The sequence below is a fragment of the Rissa tridactyla genome, chromosome 1 (assembly GCF_028500815.1).
Source record: "Rissa tridactyla isolate bRisTri1 chromosome 1, bRisTri1.patW.cur.20221130, whole genome shotgun sequence".
In the NCBI taxonomy this organism is placed as follows: Eukaryota; Metazoa; Chordata; class Aves; order Charadriiformes; family Laridae; genus Rissa; species Rissa tridactyla.
In genome coordinates this window covers 186,248,271-186,266,340 of record NC_071466.1, presented here as the reverse complement: position 1 = coordinate 186,266,340, position 18,070 = coordinate 186,248,271, and the positions used below count along the sequence as shown (strand labels likewise).

Sequence of the window (18,070 nt, the reverse complement as noted above, 5' to 3'; positions counted from 1 at the left end):
TATTATGTCTGGATTTATTTTGAATGGAGCTTTTTATATTAATTTTATGCTTTCTCCTATTATCTCAAAATTAATACCACTTTCATGCGTTGATTTTCAAGAGAAAACCTACATTATTAGTCATCTAATATATACAAAATTAGTTCATTGGACAAAAATGCACAGTCATGTTGTTTATGAAAGGCAAAATAGCATCTGAAGAGTTTCTAGCAAGGAGTAAGTAACCAGATGTATATATGAGTTGAAGAACAGTGTGAATAATTGAATGGCTTGTTCTTAGCAGAATATCAGAGCCATAACAACTGAGTCTGAGGAAGAGTTATTTAATGGGCCCTGATGTGGTGTGTTACAGATCTTAAGTGAGTCAACAAAAATATGCAGTGTATAAAGTCTTACTACCAATGTGTCGTAAAACAAAAGATGAGTAGGAGGCAGACTGGGTGTCACTGAATGAACATAATTGCAGATCAGCTGGGCTAGTCGTGAGATTGTGACATGAAGACTAAATGCATTGATTCAAGCAAGGCAGGTAAAGCAGCAGAATCATGGAATGTTTTAGGAAACAATCACAGTAATGATGTGGTAAATGTGAACAGGTGCCCAATAGGAGGCAGAATAATCATCCCTGAAATGAGGAGGGTGGGAGGGTTGCAGGTTTCTGGCTTCCCTATTTACATAGTCATACTATTATTGCTATTATGTTAAGATTTATATTTGGCATTTCTAATGCTCCATAAGCTATAACTAGCTGTTACAGTTTATATAGACAAAGCATTAATGGTTTTGAAAGGTTGACTCATGTCTGGAAATCAGACTTAATTTGTCCTTGTCAACATTCCTGCTCCCTGTATCTGTTACAAGCTTCCATTAGCTGCTCTGAAGAGATTGCGTGGCAATCAGCATCCATGTTCATGGAAACAGGCACAACCTAGTATGAAAATAGCTGGTGTCAGTCAGTCTGCCCTCTTGCTTTCTGTGGGGTGAAGCCTCTCTTTTCCTGGAGCTTATCCCCCAGCCCTAGATTTGTTGTGGTCATTTTTGGAAGCTGACCATGCCGTGCTCAAGGAATCACACTGCCTTTTTCAAAGTGGACTGAAGGCTTGTTACAGCTGTTTCGGGTGTCCATTCCAGCAAAAAGGCAGCAAGTGGATACTGAAAAAACAGTTTCAGTCTCAGACTGCACAATGTAAAAGCATCAGTCAGACAGAACCCTTTGATCAGTCCTCTCAAAGTTGAGGTAGAATAATGTACTTCTGAAAGGTAGAGGTAGAATAGTACTTTTGAAAAGTGGGGTTTCTACAACAAACATCATCAAAGCCAACCACTTCATGTTGCCATAATAAAGTGTTTCAAGGAGTTGATTATTTTCTCCTGAGTAAATGTAATCCTCATGAAAGCTATCTGCTTCATCGTTTGTACTTCTGTGCAAAAGAACACATCTGTCTATGCCTTTCGCCACAGTGCCTTACTGAAATGGCTGACATCAGAGAGATTGGCTTCCAGGAGAAAGGTCAGAGTCTGCCTGCATGAAGGTTACAGTCTTTGTAGAGACAAGCTGACCTTCATGCCTATGCATTCCTATGAAACACAAGCATCCAGAAGACAAGGGCTACGAAAGCCTTACAATTACTGTCTACAAGATTGAGGGAAAAATATTCTTTTTTTTGTGTTTGCTCCTTGTCCTCTCTCTGATTCAGCTTGCCCTGTGTGCTGGCAGGAGAGTGATTCTGGCACATTTCTTCATGTCATGTGTTTGGTATTATCAATGAAAATCTCTTCATAGGAGAATCATGTGTGTTGCACGTGCACGCCAGCATGGATGGCCACAGCAGAAGCAATATCCTGTTGAGGACTTGAGAAACCCGTGCCAGGAGTGCTGTAAAGTTCTGTCATGTTACCATCTCTAAGATGGTGTATTTTACATTTGCCAAGATTTGGGCTTTTTTTAAAAAGTATTTCTAAAGACACTTCACATCTGTCTTAGTGTGGCAAACCTAAAAAGAGTGAACGTATCCCTTGAAAAAGGGTAACGGTAGGGACTGTAGTTTGCTGGGAAGACCAAAAGTGGAACAAATTGCTGGTATTGGAATATATATTATAGACGTGTTTGCTGGGTAAAAGTGTGACTGTGAACTGAAAATTGTGTGGCTATTTGAACTGAACATTTTGTGACAGATTGGAATGTATCTTTTTAAATTTTAAGTCCCTCTTCTTTTTTCAGTGGCATTTTCTTGTAGGGACTTCACAGTTTACGCCATGACCCACTGTACATTAGATCATTGCTCTTGTAGTCAGGGCTGAACATCTGGTGAGGAAATATGTCTGAAAAGCTGTCGGAGAATGGTCTGCAGCTATTACTTCTTACTGCTCCCCATCCCTGAAAAGAGTAAGCACAAGCGGAGCTGGGCAGAGGGCCCACGTCAGGCCAAATTTGTCTAACTGTCTGAAGGCCCAGCAGGGTTGAGGCACAGGCTTCGGGAACGAGATGTTGGGTCTGTCTGGTCCTTCTCCACAAGAAAGACGTGGAATAGAGAGGATATGTGTGAAGATGATCCAAAGGTAGGAAAGATTTGGCCGTTTTTCAGGTTTAGGTTTAGATTCCAGGGCGAGTCAGAAGACAGCAGCAGCCCTCTGGAGAGCAGGCCTGGTCGAGGCCGCTGTAAGAATAGGGCAGAAAAAGCTGTTCCTGCAAAAGTCGAAGTAGCCTTAAGTAGTGCTTTATGCTCAAATGAGGAGAGAAGATTTATTTGGGAATAGTTTTAATACTTGGGGCACAGCAAAACCAATTGTAGAGGATCAGAAAAAAATATTTATCTTGTGGGATGCCAGGGGCTGAACTGTGTGGTGGGAATTAGGCCATTGAATTTCCGCTGTAATCCAGAATTTCAAGTATTTGATGTAGCAAGAAGGACACTTCCAATTACATCTTCTCAACAGGTGTGTGTCTGCATGAGCCGGCGATACAGTATATTATGAGAGGGACTCTGATACAACACAATGTGACATACTTTGGCCTGGGGATCTGCTGGTCACGCTATGGGTCTCGTGATGGTTTTGTGCACGCGAGCAGATGTACCATGCCTGTCACATTGCGGTCCATCACACCTGTACACAATGGTCCTCTGCACAGCGAGCCCAGGCAGCCTCGTGAAGAGGCTCGCTGCCGCCTAAAGTGGCCCTCTATGTCACATCTGTCACTGTCACTTTGCCTACTCTGCGCTATTCTTTGCCCTCACATGGCTGAAAAAAATCTCTCCTTCTTTTATCTGTCTTACAACAGCTGCGGGAGCCTGTTTGGAGGTCTTAATTCATACTCAGTGCTATTTCCATCAATGCAAGCCTGCATATAGTGAATAGAAGCTTTTTTCTATGGTTATAGAGAATAAGAAGATAGTGGCTGCTCTCTTGTTGTACTCAGCTTCTGCTTTGTGGGTTTCCCTTCTGCAGAAGTGTCTTATCAACTCCTGTCATTCCATCATAACATTTTCTTTGACCAGTGCTCTGAAGAGGGGAAACCAGTTTGCTTGGAAGCTGAACCAGAGCATTGCCAGTGGCCACCGGGTGAGGCTGAGGGGTGTGATCAGGAGACACGATGATGAACAGTGGCTGCACGCAGTCACACAGTTAGGGCTATGAATGCAGCCTGGGGTCCAGGCCCCTGCAGTGTGGCCAGGTGACTGTCTGTCTGTGTGTTTGTCCAGGGAGGTTACTGCACAGCCCCTCTGGGAACCTTATGTGCCGCTGGCTGTGCTTGGGGTCCCCCACCCAGTCCTGAACAATGTCGTCTTGTTCATACACTCCTGAGGAGGAGATCATTCTTCAAGTACCTTAATGGCCTTTGGAAACGTGAATTGGGTCATTTAAGTGCTTATAATACCTTGTGTGGGACACTATTAATAACATGCAGTCAGGTATTGGGCAAGGCCAATAACATTAGCCAAGGCCAAGGTTTCTATTAGAAGCAGTAAAATTTAATAAGCAGGAGTGCTGTTGAGCATTTACAGCAAATCCAAAACTAGTATGTGCAAAAGAAGCTCAGAGCCCAGCATGCCAAGTAAAGCCCTCAAAGGATGAAACAAGCAAATTGTTTTGCAGAGGGAAATTCTAGAAAGCTAGGGTCAGCATTGCCACCTAGCTTGAAGATTTTCTTAAAGCATTTTAAAAACAGGAGTTCACGTAATGAATGGTAACAAGGACAATGTGAGAATAACATAATTTTATGATAATGTTTTATGTTATTGTGTGATTAAAAAAAAAATAAATACAAACCTCATCAGAGTGGTCCTCTGCTTGGGGGAAACTGGAGCAGTATTGAGCTATTGAATTCTAAGGGTTTTCCCAGTGATTCCCAATTCACAGCATGCAGATCCAATTAGGTGCCAAGCTCCATGGTGCTCTCTCACCTGAAGACCTCCCTTAGTTGCTTGTAAAGGATACTGTGTGCTACCTTGCCAGGGATCTGATTTCTGCCCCTTGTCTTTGGACTCATGGCCTTCGTTTTTCAAGATGTGGCAATGTGTGGTAAGGATATTCAAATCCTGGGTAGATAAGCCAACTGTCTAGCAGCTTTTGCATAGTGCCAGTGAGCACACTCGTATTTTCTGCTGTTTCGTAGAGGATGCCTAGAAGGCTTGTCTCAAGGCAGTCCAGTGGACCGTGAGATACTTGTCCTGCACTTTGTCTCCTATATTTGGCCATTTCTGATTGCTATTTTGGAGCTTGAGTTGAAAAAACTAGATCTGGATTTCATTAAAAATTAAGGATTGTAATGTGCTGGTGAGAGCTGTTAAGGTTTTTAAAATGATAACTGTAGAATGATCTTGGCTTTCAAAGCACATGCAGATCTCTCTCAGTCAAAAAGCCAAAAGCAGTGGAAAGAGGGTAGTTCCCTCCTCAGACTTGTATTATCTCTTGTGTGGTAGAGTGGCCAAACCTGTAGATGTGTCCAGTGTCCTCTTCCCGCACATGACTACAGCCACTCCTGGAGGCCTGATTGGCATCGTTGTGATCTGCTCCGTGTTTCAGTACTGTATGTCCCCATTACCAGAGGCATCCTGGTGTGCATTTCCAGCATGGTTTCAGAGGAAGAGAGACTTTTATCTGCACATTAAAGGTTCATGTAAATGTGCTTAGTACAAATGTGCTGTGCAGGTGTGGATGGAAGGTTTCACAGCTAAAAAAGTGCCTATCTTGTGTCCAGGGCCTGGATTTGTGACACTTCTCAACACTTCTCAAATCAAGGGCACGTATTTAATTTGTAATGCCCATGTCACCTGCCCAGCAGCCTGGAGCCATTTTATATCAGAGCATCATCTATTTTAATCATAAACATTACATATATACATACATATATGTACTTAGGTACTGTCCTGACATCTATAGAGTAACTCTGGCCACTGCTTAAAGTCCCATCTAGCTCCTGACCCAGTGAACTCTTGGAACAACGATTAACTTTGTGGTATCTGAACAAGCAGGGTGAAGTGCAGGTGTTGTATGTCTTTTATCAAAGTACCACCAAATGCTTCTTTAAAGAGTGAGGGACTTGTGTGTTTATTTGTTAACTAGTGTCATTTAGATACCTGAACTTCAGCAGTGATTTTGAGCTGTGTAACACCTACCAGATAAGGAACAGAGCTTATTTATTTAAGGCTGTATTTGAAACATAAATGCAAGTAGGAAACCTTTTTTTTCATTTAATCGAATGGGAAGAAGAGGATTGCAGAGAGATGGAAAAGGAATTAGTGGTGGTCATTCCTAGTGCTATGTGGCAAGGTCCACGCGGTGGCAGCAAAGGGCGCATTTTAACAGTAGAAAAGCTAAATCCGATGGAAGTATACAGGGATCCTTTCTATCAAACTTTTTCTCTGGATTTTTCTGTGCCATGACGAAATTTACAGCCCTTAATTTATCCTGTCTTTTTTTAAAGGAATTCTGGGTCTTGAAATGTCCAGGGACTGTCCCATATTTTTGTTGTTTCTATGATTTTGTATGCTTAACATACGAAGATAGTCTAAGTCAGTATCTAGATGTATTGAAGTTTTTCTAATTGTATTAATTAATTATTAACTAATTAATTGGAGAATATATTGCCTAAAGGAAATCCATTCTCTCCTTTGGGAGCCTGCATTAGTAAATAATGCTTTGATATTTAAAACTACAACACAGTGACGTATTTTTCACGTGACATCCAAAAATCAGAGCTGTGACTCCTTCTCTCACAAATGTCAGCTCTCTTGTCTTCGTTGAAGTGATTTTCAATTGACCAAAGGATGTTCAGGTGCATCCTTATTCAACATTGTAAAGTGTCATTAAAATTGTAGACACAAACCATTTTTTCTTTGATGCTAATTGTCACATTACTATAGCAATAATGCAACTTGTCGGGATTGTCGTCTTTGAGTGCTGAATGTGTCAGGAGAGAGTTTGACATGAATTTATTACCTGTGCTGTCAAAGGGTTTCAGTTATTCTTGTAAAACACTAGGAGAGAGTACATCTTTTTGGTGTACTTTTGTCTTTTCTTATTGCTCATTTCTTTCACAGAAGTGTAAAATTACAACACAGTTTGCATTAATAGCAGAAATTCCTTAGCAATAAAAAATATTCTTTTAATTGATTTTAGTTAAGGTTCATTTTGAAGAGGACTCTGTTTAAGTGATTTAGTGAATTGAGACCCAATTACAAACAATCTTCAGTTGACAAATGCATGTAAAGAGGGCTTGCAAGTTGTTTAACAAGCTGAAACAAGGAAACAGCTACGTACATTTTAAAAAGTCACAATAATAGCTTTCTGTTAAATAGCTTTATCCAAACTAGTTACTGTTCCTTTTCCTTTTTCCCCAGTTGCAGCTACATACAGATTATTGTGTCCCTGGAAATGTGTGTTTACTAAAGGCTTTATGCTACATCTTATTCAGGATTCTGTGTTTTAGTTTGTTTGATTGCTTTTTAATGAGTCGAGGATTAGTCATCATTAGTATAATTTGTAGAGCAAGTTTTAGGAACAAACAAGAATGTGTTTTCCTAACCACTGTTACTGTTCTACAGAACTGCAACGTCTGCTATGGATCTGTATTAGCCCTCCAGACTACCTTCATCCCTGTGTCACCTTCATCGTGGTGTCTACCCAGCCATATGTCTCATGAGCTTTATGTTGATGTATTCTTTGTGCATATCTGGTTTACTGATGTATTTATACTGTAGTCATGCCATAAGGCAAATCCTAAATTATTGCTGTTTGGGTTTTTTTTGTTTGTTTGTTTCAAGCTCTCAGCTAGAAAAAAGGGCTTAATATTTGTCCCTACTCAGTTGGCAAAGATAATTATGTTATACTGTAAGCTTTGTAAAGTTCAAGTTTTCATGAACTGCTAGAAGGAAAGGTTTCAAATCCATAGTTCTCTATGCCATCCTCAGAGACTAATCCTTACGGGCCATCATGAGTCTTTCCCAAACAGTATGTTGAACACAGGGACTTCCTTAGAATATATGTAAAAACAGCATAGGCTGTGACAGGCTTCCACTATGTAAATGTATATAGAGGCAGAAAGTTTAATACAAGTTATAAGAATTATGGATGTAAAATATTGCTCCAAGAATGAAGAAGGCTGCAGTCTTTAAGTGTCTTCAAGTGAGGCTTTTTATTGCAGGTTGTCATCCCATCTGGGATCCTAAGGCACAGGTGTCTAGTGAGATCACATCAGCAAAAGAAACCATGTTTTCCAAGTCACTGTAATTGAAAAGTCTCTTGAGGCAGCATTAGTACTTTACAATTAAAGTTTACTTAAAAATTTCCAACCTAGTTCAAGGTGTTTCAACCTTTATAGCTAAACATACTCTCAGTGATAACACCTGGTGAAAAAATACCTCTTGGTTCCATGTGCTAAATCTGCCATATTGGTTCTACTGTAAAGTAGACTTCAGCAAGCTTTTCCTTCTCCTAAGCCAGGAAATGGCAAAGCAAAGAAAATGCTTATTTTAGATGTAATTAAAAGATGATGATTCTGAAATCCCAAATCCTTTAAAGACTAAGAAATTCATTCCCCAAACCACACTCTGTGCAGACAGAGGACAAAATAGGTCTTGCACATCACAGAACAACTTCCATAGAATCATCATAGATCCCAGGGTGGATGGATATAGAAAGGGTAGCAAAGAGCTCCCGTATCCATAAAGGCATCCCAGGAGTACCTTGTGGTCAGCAGGATCACAGGCTGCCAAAAAAACTGTGGCACAGTTGGAGCTCAGTTGTCATAAAGTATCCATAATACAGGTTGATCAGTTTGAGAGCAATGTTAATCCTTTTGATAGAATGACTGAAATTAATAGGAGTTGGTGGAGAAAACTGAACTGCAAGGAAAAAAAGATTACTAGGCCAAACCATTTTCCTGTAAACTCTTTTAGGTAGCTTAGGAGCAAAGGCCAAAACACAGAGATTCAAGTGACAAATCAATTCTGCTTCCAGTTCTTTGTCAAGGCATAGGCAGAGGACCCAGCTTGGGAGTTAGGTATTTGTCATGTGTGCTGCCTGAATTACTCTCAGGTACTTGTAAGTGTTGAGGTAAGAACTATAGTTGTAGCACTGTTGTAAAACCCCCTTTCTCTAAGAGTTTTTTTCGTATTGCTAAAATTAATGACTCTGGTTTTAAGAAGGTTGTCACTGATCAGAGATGCCAGGGGGAAGAACTGTTAAGTGCTGAACGCATCCAGACCTGTTAGCTACGAACAGCAAATTCAAAGGATGCTGGAGGCTGCGGTGGGAAAAGCTTGCGAGAGAAAAAGGCATGTCCAGCACCAAAGGGGTCATGCTCAAACCCTGGGTTAGACGGAGGAGCAAGTAGCCCTGTGGCTGTGACACAGCTGTCCTGCGGTGTTGCCATGGTGACACTGATGAGACTTTGGAAATGTCTTAGGGCTGTATAGACTGATTCCCCTTTCCTCCTCCCAAATAAGTATCCTTCCCAGTGCTAGGGATAACTTGACTAGATAAACTGGTCACGGCATGATGTAGCTATACCTTCTGCAAAAGTTTATTTATAGTGTTACATATTTTGCATTTGGTTTATTATTTTTAGAAAAATTATGCTTGTTTAATGTAAAAGAATTCCACAATTTAAAATCATAAAATTTTCAATTAATACATTTGTATTAATGTGAACTGTATATAAAACAGTTCATGAAGAAAATGTTACCTTGTTCATTTTTGATGGTAAAGTTGGCCATTTTTTAGGTGTTTTGGTTTACATCACAAATACAATAACAAGGCAGATTTTTCCTTTACCCATCCTGTGGGCAGTCACTGACATCTTTTTTCCTTTTTGAAGGCACAGGAAATGTCTATGAAATTACTTTTTTTATTTCATACCACTCTGGATTGAATCGACAAGTAAACACTGAGAGTGTTTTCCCTAATCACGCTATGACATTGTCACTGTGGCGTTGTCTGTCTGAAAATACTCTGCTCCGTCAGCCCTCTTGCCAGTTCAGGAACCACAGCATTGCTACTGCCTATGTGTCTTGTTTTCTTTGACAGTGACACACATGAGTTCAGTCTCCTGAAGACTGAAAAATGCTTTGCTCTAACCCAGACTGTTGAGTTCCAAAGGGAAAAATAAGCTGGGCTAAAGTTAGTGGGTTATCCAGCCACAAGATTGTATTTGCAGTTCATGTTGTGGGGCCATATGTCTATGGCTGATCATAATGTAGGGGGCTGGAAGCCTGAAGACACCATGTTTCCTTAAAGGGTAAAGGAATTTATCAGAAAATAAACCCCCTTGCATTCCAGCTTGTCCTCAGATATCAGAGGGGCTTGGGGCAGCTGGGCTTAGGTTCTGAGTGATGCCCAATTCAGCACTATAGGTCTGATCGTGTTCAATGTATTGAACTATCACGATGACGGATGCACAATAGTGCAATGCATTTTTGGTCTAGTCACGTTCAATGAACTAGCACGCCCAGATTTAAGGCATTTGGTCTCATTCAATAAGGACTCTCATGGCTACATTAATGAATAGTGCAGGTTATTGAAGCAACAGAATGGCAGATTCTTTTGAATTGCCGGTGATAATACACTGTCTGCAAGGCACGTGCAAGTAATATAGCAGCATAAAACAACTTGAGTAATATAGTAGCATACAACAACTCTATATAGAGATTTCTAGATTTCCCAGGGAAGCAGTCGGTATAACGAAGTGTTCGGATCTCACCCTATAGGTGTCCCTATGGGAGAGAAGAGAGGGTCAGCCTGTCAACTGGTCCCAGGAGTCAGCGGTGGTTCGTGATAGTGTCATCCTGACTTGTCTGCGATGGTATCTTCCCTAACATCTCTCCATTCTTAAGCCATCTTTATACTATTTTTTACCCTTCGGGTGGAGCTTGAATCACTCTAGTTATACATACCTTTGTTATGATTGGTGTAAAATTTCCTTGTTTCGTGTGTAAAGGTATAGACTAGCGAAAATTCAGAGCACAGACTCAGTGAGGGGTGGTTGCACCTTGGAGGCAGGTAGCCTGTAGGATTGAGGTGTGTTTTGGTACTATAACAACATTATAATGAGCAAAGTTCAACTTAAGGGCATGGTTTTTACAAAAAATAAGAAAATGTTGGATCAGGGTAACAACTATGCAGTTTATTGGTGTTCGTAGTACCATGAGTTCCCCTCCCCTGCGCTGATGCACAGAGTTTGGCTACAGTATCTTGACACCGTGCCACTCTCCATGGCGGTTTTTTCCACCTTAGAATCTGCTGACTCTAAGATTGCAGGTTATGCGGCCTAGGGAACTATGGTGGAATACATTCCTTGCATATTGGCTGCACTCCACCCTGGAAGTTTCTTCAATGCTGTGCCTCTTTTTAAAATGTGAATATAACTGTATTTTCTAAGTCACCTCCAGCAATTATTCCACACACTTCCTGAAGCCTGTTGGGATATAGGCTTGCCAGGATGATCTGGGTAGAGTGTAGTGTCTTCTTGAATAGGAAATCAGATCCTCAGGTCATCTTTTCTCACCTTAAACTAGGAAATCTGTAAAGCTGTAATCTGGACTACTAAGAGGTTTTTCCTTTGCCAGGGATGAAACTAGAATTGTGGTGTAACTTCTGCAGGGCAGTCTGAGAGGAACTACTGCCAGTTTCCAGTAGCTGAGGAGCTGGTCCATTGCTGTCTCTTTCTTTCTCCCATTTACTTTTAGCTCCTAGGAGGACATTTACATATATAAAAATAAAGTTTTAATCACATATATACAAATAAAGTTTTAATAAATAGGAATTTAATAAGGAGCACTTCCATAAAAAGCAGTGTTTTAAGAAGGAAAATGCTTCTTGACACTTCATCCTTCTTCATTTTGTCTGAAAACCCTGAACATATCAAGTACCTGGAATGGAAAAACATGTAGCACAGCTGTCACTCTAGCAAGACATTTGCTTGCTCTAGGTACTCCTGCTGTATTCTCTTTTTTTTATCAACCCACCTGTCCCTAGCATCTCTGCCAGTAACGAGGTAGGTGGTAGCAGCAGATGGGTAGGCAGCTTATTCCCCAGCCTCGTTAGGCTGCTGGAGTGGAGGGCACGCAGTTGTGATTGAGAGCGCTGAACATGAAAGCAATGGCAGAGAAGAGAAGGAATTGGAAATTGCAGGAAGAAATTTTGTAGGCGCTCACTTTGCTCTGGCAGCAGCAGTAGCAGCAGCTGATATGACTCAGGCAAATTTGGCCCGTGTTATGCTTTCAGCTCCCACAGGGTAACACCTGGGATGATAGTCTCTTGTAGTGCCTTTCCAATGGCCCTGAGCGCATTTAATGCCTCGCATTTGAATGTGACTACTAGTGTAGATGAAACTGAGCACCTGAGGTAGTCCTTGCCAGATCATGGCCCTAATGCTGGTGGTTAAACTGCTTTTGCTAGAGGGGGCAATCTGAATTACCCGTTTTCTTCATCGTTTAGAGAAAACGGAAGTAAATGAAAGACCGGGTTTACTTTCAGAGAAAATAAGACTTGAGTTTATTTAAGCTCAATTGCAGTCCCTCCCGCAAAGTACATGCCTTTGTAAAACAAATTTTGCTGTCATCTTGAAAAATCAGAGCACAGAAATTTTTATAGAAATGTCTGAGTTTTGCAAGTGATAATGCTTGTCTCCCTGTTGCTTTATCCGATGTTATAACCATCAATCACCCTAAAACTATTACCGTAACAAAAATTTGTCCATTTAAAAAAAAATTACCTGCATTTTTCAGCAATTGCATGTGTTCCAGCCCTGTTTAACAAGAATCTGTAAGTGTGATGTAAATAAAACTGTGCTCTTTAGTGATTAACCTGCAGGATTACTGCATTTTTTTTAGAACAGGATATCTGGCTCATAGGTGACACCTGTTAATTAATGTGGTCATAACGCTACAAATCAGCAGATTAAGAGATGTGCTTGTACATGTGAACTTTTAAATGTTTCATTCAATTAAAAAATTCGACCATGTTTTTCTAATCTGAACATTTTGCATTTTTGATCAAAATTTTATGATTTTTTCACCCAAACTAGAGAGTTTTAACATTTTGGCTGTGAAATGGAAGCTGTGAAGAGTCTTTGAGTTTTTAGAAAAAAGAAGTATGTTCTGGTAAAAGAAAAATGGATGAAAATCTACTGGTTTGATAAAAAACTTTTGATCTCCTTGGATGTCATGGAGAGGTTGGAAGTATTCAGTTTACCAGACAGTAAAGGACACGAATTAAGATGGAAGAGCAATAGCGCATCTCATTCCTGTTACTAGCGTTATTTTAATTGATACTTACTTGAGGTAATCTAAAATGAAACTGTCAGTATTTTTGCTATGGACTTGGACTTAAATCCTCAGTCTTCTCTACGCAATACTCATAATATGAAGAAACCTTCATCTCTAGTCCCTCAACAGGAAAAAAGACAGTAACTTTGGGGAGGGAGGAGAAATTCTAAAGATTTGATAAAGGAAGTTTAGTCTACAAAAAATACTGAGGAGGTTAAAGGCTTCCTTGCTTTACTATCTTTTTTCCAGTTGATTACTCAGATACTTTTGCTGTTTCTTCTCTCTGTGAATCTTTGTGCCAGATCTTTAGGTCTTTAGTCAGAATACCCACAGGATTTTTGCTTGGTAATAGCTGCAACACCCTACCTTACTTTACTTTACTTTCTTTTAGTGGTAAACAACAAATAGTGTCTTAGAATTTTTTCAGCCTTCTCACAGAAATACATTTTAAGGCTTTTTCCCACTACACTCTTCTACAGCTTTTGCAGTGAATGTTTTTATTGGCTGTGGAGCAACAATGTGCAAAGTTTTGAGACAGGGCTTAATAGCATTTTTTATTTTTTTTTTGTATTTGTGCCAATACTGTGTATTATGTAGTTTCAGCACCGAAGGGAACTTCATGCTCAAATAAGTAGCCAAAATACCAGTTACAGCAAATTTACGCAGTTATTATTTTGAATAAAACATTGAATGCTTGCTGTAAAAAGTTAACTAGCAGTCCAAAATTCTTCAAGAATTCAAAGGTCATTTTGAATAATGTATAAATAACTACTTATGGCTGTACCAGATGGCAGAAAAAAATGCTAAATTAATGAAAAGAACTTTTTATAATGAATGTACCCACAGCTTTCTCCAAGTTACCATTGTTCAACTAAATTTAGTGTTAAAGCATTATAATTAGCATGAAATTTTCAGTATTATTCAGACAAGATGCAATTACATCCACTGAGATATTTACCTTGTCCATTCTGTAGGGGTATTCTGTGAAAGGAGGAATGGACAGTATGTTTTAGAGTGTCTTGGTTGTGTTTGTTTGTGAATCGGTACCTATATAAATATATTTGTAGAGACAGAGGAATTTTAAGTGATGTATGGTTATTTCTAAAAAAATGAAAAAGCTCTCTTTTATTCTAAAGATGTATACTTTTGCCTAAAGGCATTATTGGGAGTCTGTTATTTAAAGATTTTTAGATTTTTTTACCTTTTTTGTTTTGTTTTGTTTAGAGTAAGTAAACCTTTCAATGCAATTCACCAATTTAGGAATGAACGAGCCTGAAAATAGCTGAGCACAAAATTCCAAAATTGCATGCCGAAGTGATATTCATACATGCATGCAAAAAGATTAATATGTGAGTCAGGATACAAGTGTTTTCCAATGCAAAACTTTTCCATGCAAAGATTTCTTACAGAAGATTCTTGAATGCTGTGCAAATAGGTTAGAAATATTTTGCCACTTACCAATGCTCACCTAGCAAAGTGTAGGTTGGGAATTTATTTTTAGAGACATTTTTACTGTAAAAGAATCAGCATGACTGTGGTGGAGAGCACTGCTGGTTGTAAAAGTTATAATGAAACATTGAAAATGACACGGTTAGAACCTATCTAAATGGAAGACACCTGTAAAAAGAACTGTGATAAAACGTCTTTCAGTGACACGTGCGCTGAAAAGTAGAGTAGAAGTACACAATAGGTTCTGCCTCTTTCAGGCGACCCATTGTAATACTTCCAGTCTATCTAACACATAATGGTAACGCAGAACAGAAATTGCTACTAGGTAACAGCAGTATTTGACGCCTATAATTAGTTCTCCAGTGATGAATAAATGATAATAGAATCCAAAGAACCTTTTTCTAGCCTTAAAATGCTCGTGGAGGCTAAGAAAGGGAATATTCCTTTAGCACTTAGCCGTCTGAAGTAACAGGAGGATGACACCCTGCTCTGTATAAAGCACAGTGGGGGAACTTGCACAGGGCTTTTGTTCCTGTCTCAGAGGAGGGAAGGCCAGTAGCGTGTGAAGTCCCTGGTGCCTCCATCTGCAGCGGGGCCGCTCCTGAGCAGGGTGGCAGCAGTGGCAGAAACCTGCAGTTTTGGTTCTGTGACACCGGCTATTAGTGACCTGCGTGTACTGTGCTTCTTGGGCTTAGTACTGAGACTTGCAAGACTGGCTCAGGGACAGAATAAAAGAAACCTTACATTATAGACTTCAGAAACGTGTCACAAAAGCCTCTAAGTTTGTGGCGCTGAAAATATTCCTTTTAGCCTCTGGTCATATGTAGCAGCATGTATCACTTGAGGCTGCAAAGGCAGCTTTTTAGTCTTTTTCAGAGTTATACTGTTGATAATTAAAAATGGCTTTCTCACAAAACACCCACTAGAAGCATTCCATGCTGAAATGGTTTTCATATATGCATGCAAAAAGCTGAATGTAAGTTAGGATGGAAAAAATTGCACACAGCAAAAAATTCCTGCCAGTAATTTGAAACCAAAATTCAGTAAGCTAGAGCATGCCACCACTACAACCAATCCGCCTGTGACTAGTTCTTGTGGCTGAGAAACATCCAGCTTTTCAGATATTTCAGTTTGGGGTATTGTTTTTTTTTCAAGTAAGAATTGACCACCTCCTCCAGGAAATGGAGAGTAAATGCTCAATTCTCATATTGGCAGGGTTGAGGAGGAAAACCTTGGCTTTTATCTATTGCTGAAAGCAACCTGTGTCCAGGAGACAGGCCATATCCCAGGATATTTCTACACAGTGGATATTAAGATCCAGGTTCTCTCTGTTCTGCTTTGCCTTATCTTGCAGCTGCATAAATGAAGTGATTCACAGGCAGTAAACAAGCAGAGTGCACACAGTGTCAGGGAGATTGCTTGAATTCTGTAGCGATGAATGTTCCATATGATTGTATGTGCCCATCTGGTATTACTGGTTTTGTTTACCACAAACTTATGCTCAGGATTTATACATTAAAAATTAAAGTAGGCTGGGTTGGAAAATTTCAAATACCGCTAGGACTTCTCTGATACTTTCCCTTGGTTTTCCAATTCCACCTTTTCTCTCAGCAATTTTTTACAGAATGGAGAGGCTTCATCTCTCTTGAGGGTGCCCTGGGAATGTCTGAGAATGTGGTTGAAGATCCCTAAGTCCCAGTGGGAGGCTTGAGATCACCAGAGTCGTCGTTCATTTTAAAGCAGACTCCATGGCGTTTGAACCAGCCTATATTACGGTTGCTGCCTTCTTGCTAAATTCTATTCTAGAGGTTACAGACTGATCTGAGAATTGCATGAGTATCTCTAATATCATGATTAGTCAGGAGTGTTTCTACTGAAGTGAAAGGATCAAGATTTCTCTCTCAAAATGACCCAAACAATAGAGGAAAAGAAAAAGTCCTGGAAGTAAAATTCAAAAATATGCAAAGTATAGAATCAAATAATAAATCAAAAGGATTATTTTTTATATCTAAAGGCTTGGGTATTCTTGCCAGTATGTCATCGTTCTGGCTTTATGCAGGAGCTCCGAACAGTCTCAGAATACCATGGGAAAAGCAAATGGTGCCTCAGTAGAGCTCCTTGTTCTCCACAGCGGGCAGGAAATCCCAAAGGTGACTTTGCCTTGTCCAAAGCACTGGTCAGACTTCAGGCTTACAGAAGGAGTAAGAGCACACTGCTAAAAATGGTTTATTGCAGAACAGTTTAAATAGATCTTTATTTTGTAAAGATCTGCAACTGTCTGCTGTTTTTAATAAACAAAAATGGCCGTGGTTAAAAAACTCCTTGTATTTAGGTCATCTTGTCCGTTAAAGGTTAACAGAGAAGCTAAGTGCATCTTGTTACAGAGAATGCAGTTGTGAAGGAGTATTTAAGTAACATACCAAGTACATCAGGTTTTAGTAGGTTTTTGGAGGCTATGGTTTAAGAGGTCTTAAGCCTGCAAAATCTGGGTCTCAAGACACAGGAGGAGTAAGAGAAAAGCAATGTCCATCAGGCAGTGTTTCTGAAAGATGCAGACTTTGAAAGGTGACCCAGCACTTCCCTAAATCAGTTGGATTAGGAAATTATGTGGTAAACTGTTTGTATCTGTTTGCAACTGAGTGGTGTCATCCGCGAAGAGAGCCTGGACTTCGCATGTTATCTAACAGCCTGGCTTTTCAGGTCAGCCCAGATCTGCCGCTCTTTACTGGTGCTTTCTGATTCAAAAGAGATGGTGGAGATCGCACACAAAAGTACAAAGTAGTGACAGGTAGAAACCCCTTCTTTCTGTTGAGGTTGTTTGGGTCCTAATAGAAATGTTCGATCACTTTTTTATTTTCTTCAGACTGATATCCTGATTTCTATTTTTCAGTCTGGAAAATTCAACAAGAAAAATACATTTTGTCTGTGAGATGTTAGAGAAATGCTGTTTTGGGGATGGGGTGGGTGGGTCATCATGATAAGGAAAGCCGGGTCGGTGGATCACAGGTAGCGATGCTTGTAATCTCTCTAGCAGAGATGTGGATTCATTTTGTTCTCATATGAAGCTGGTGGTTCATTCAGGGTTTTTTTGCTTCTGTGTATGGAAAACTATATTGAAATTAAAAATCAGAATTAAGGCAGCTAGAGGGCACTGTGGCTAAACGTTTGTAATCTGCCTTTTAACAAGACCTGATTTACTTGCCAGACATAAGTTATAATTCGGAATTAACAATAGCTTTAAAGTTACCCCTTATGTCTTTTGTCATTTCTAGAATGCATCAAAATTGCTATAAAAAGCATTTGAAAGATATGCTGTTTCTGTCTTTCATGAGCTTTTGAATGAAGAGCCAAAAATATAACGACAGAGTATTATTGAATTCTCACAAAAGAATATATTAACTGTAAACTATACACATGTTTACAGTGCCATCTGGACATTTTCAGATGTTGAAGTCTTCTATCCATTACTCACATTTGTCTAATTAATAAATAATTGTTAAGGGAAGTTGTTATCCATATGTTGTACTAGGATCTTTATGTATGTAGATAAGTGATAGATGAGGTATTCCTATATATGTCAAAAGTTGCTTCTCTGATCAGGGATTCAGTGCAGTGCGTAAAATATTACTTTGTGAGTTTGTTTGGTCTTTACTTTGTTTGAGAAAATGAGTAAAACAAAAATGGGTTTCTGTAACCTGATCAGTTCCTTCACACATAACTAGCAGTATTTCAGCTGTGAAATGAATCTTATGGAAACTTTACCAAAGAAAGATTCCAGACTTTGACTTACTGGGAATGGCAGCTTCTGAACACGCAATGTTGGATTTAGGGTCAGATTTTGATGTATAGATTTC

The 18,070-nt window shown here is 39.7% G+C and overlaps 1 protein-coding gene across 1 annotated transcript in view; it reads left to right on the top strand.

Annotated features, from left to right (window-relative positions):
• The window catches only part of TMEM117 (transmembrane protein 117), a 217,208-nt gene that overhangs the window by 33,648 nt on the left and 165,490 nt on the right, over positions 1-18,070 (top strand). The window lies entirely within an intron of this gene.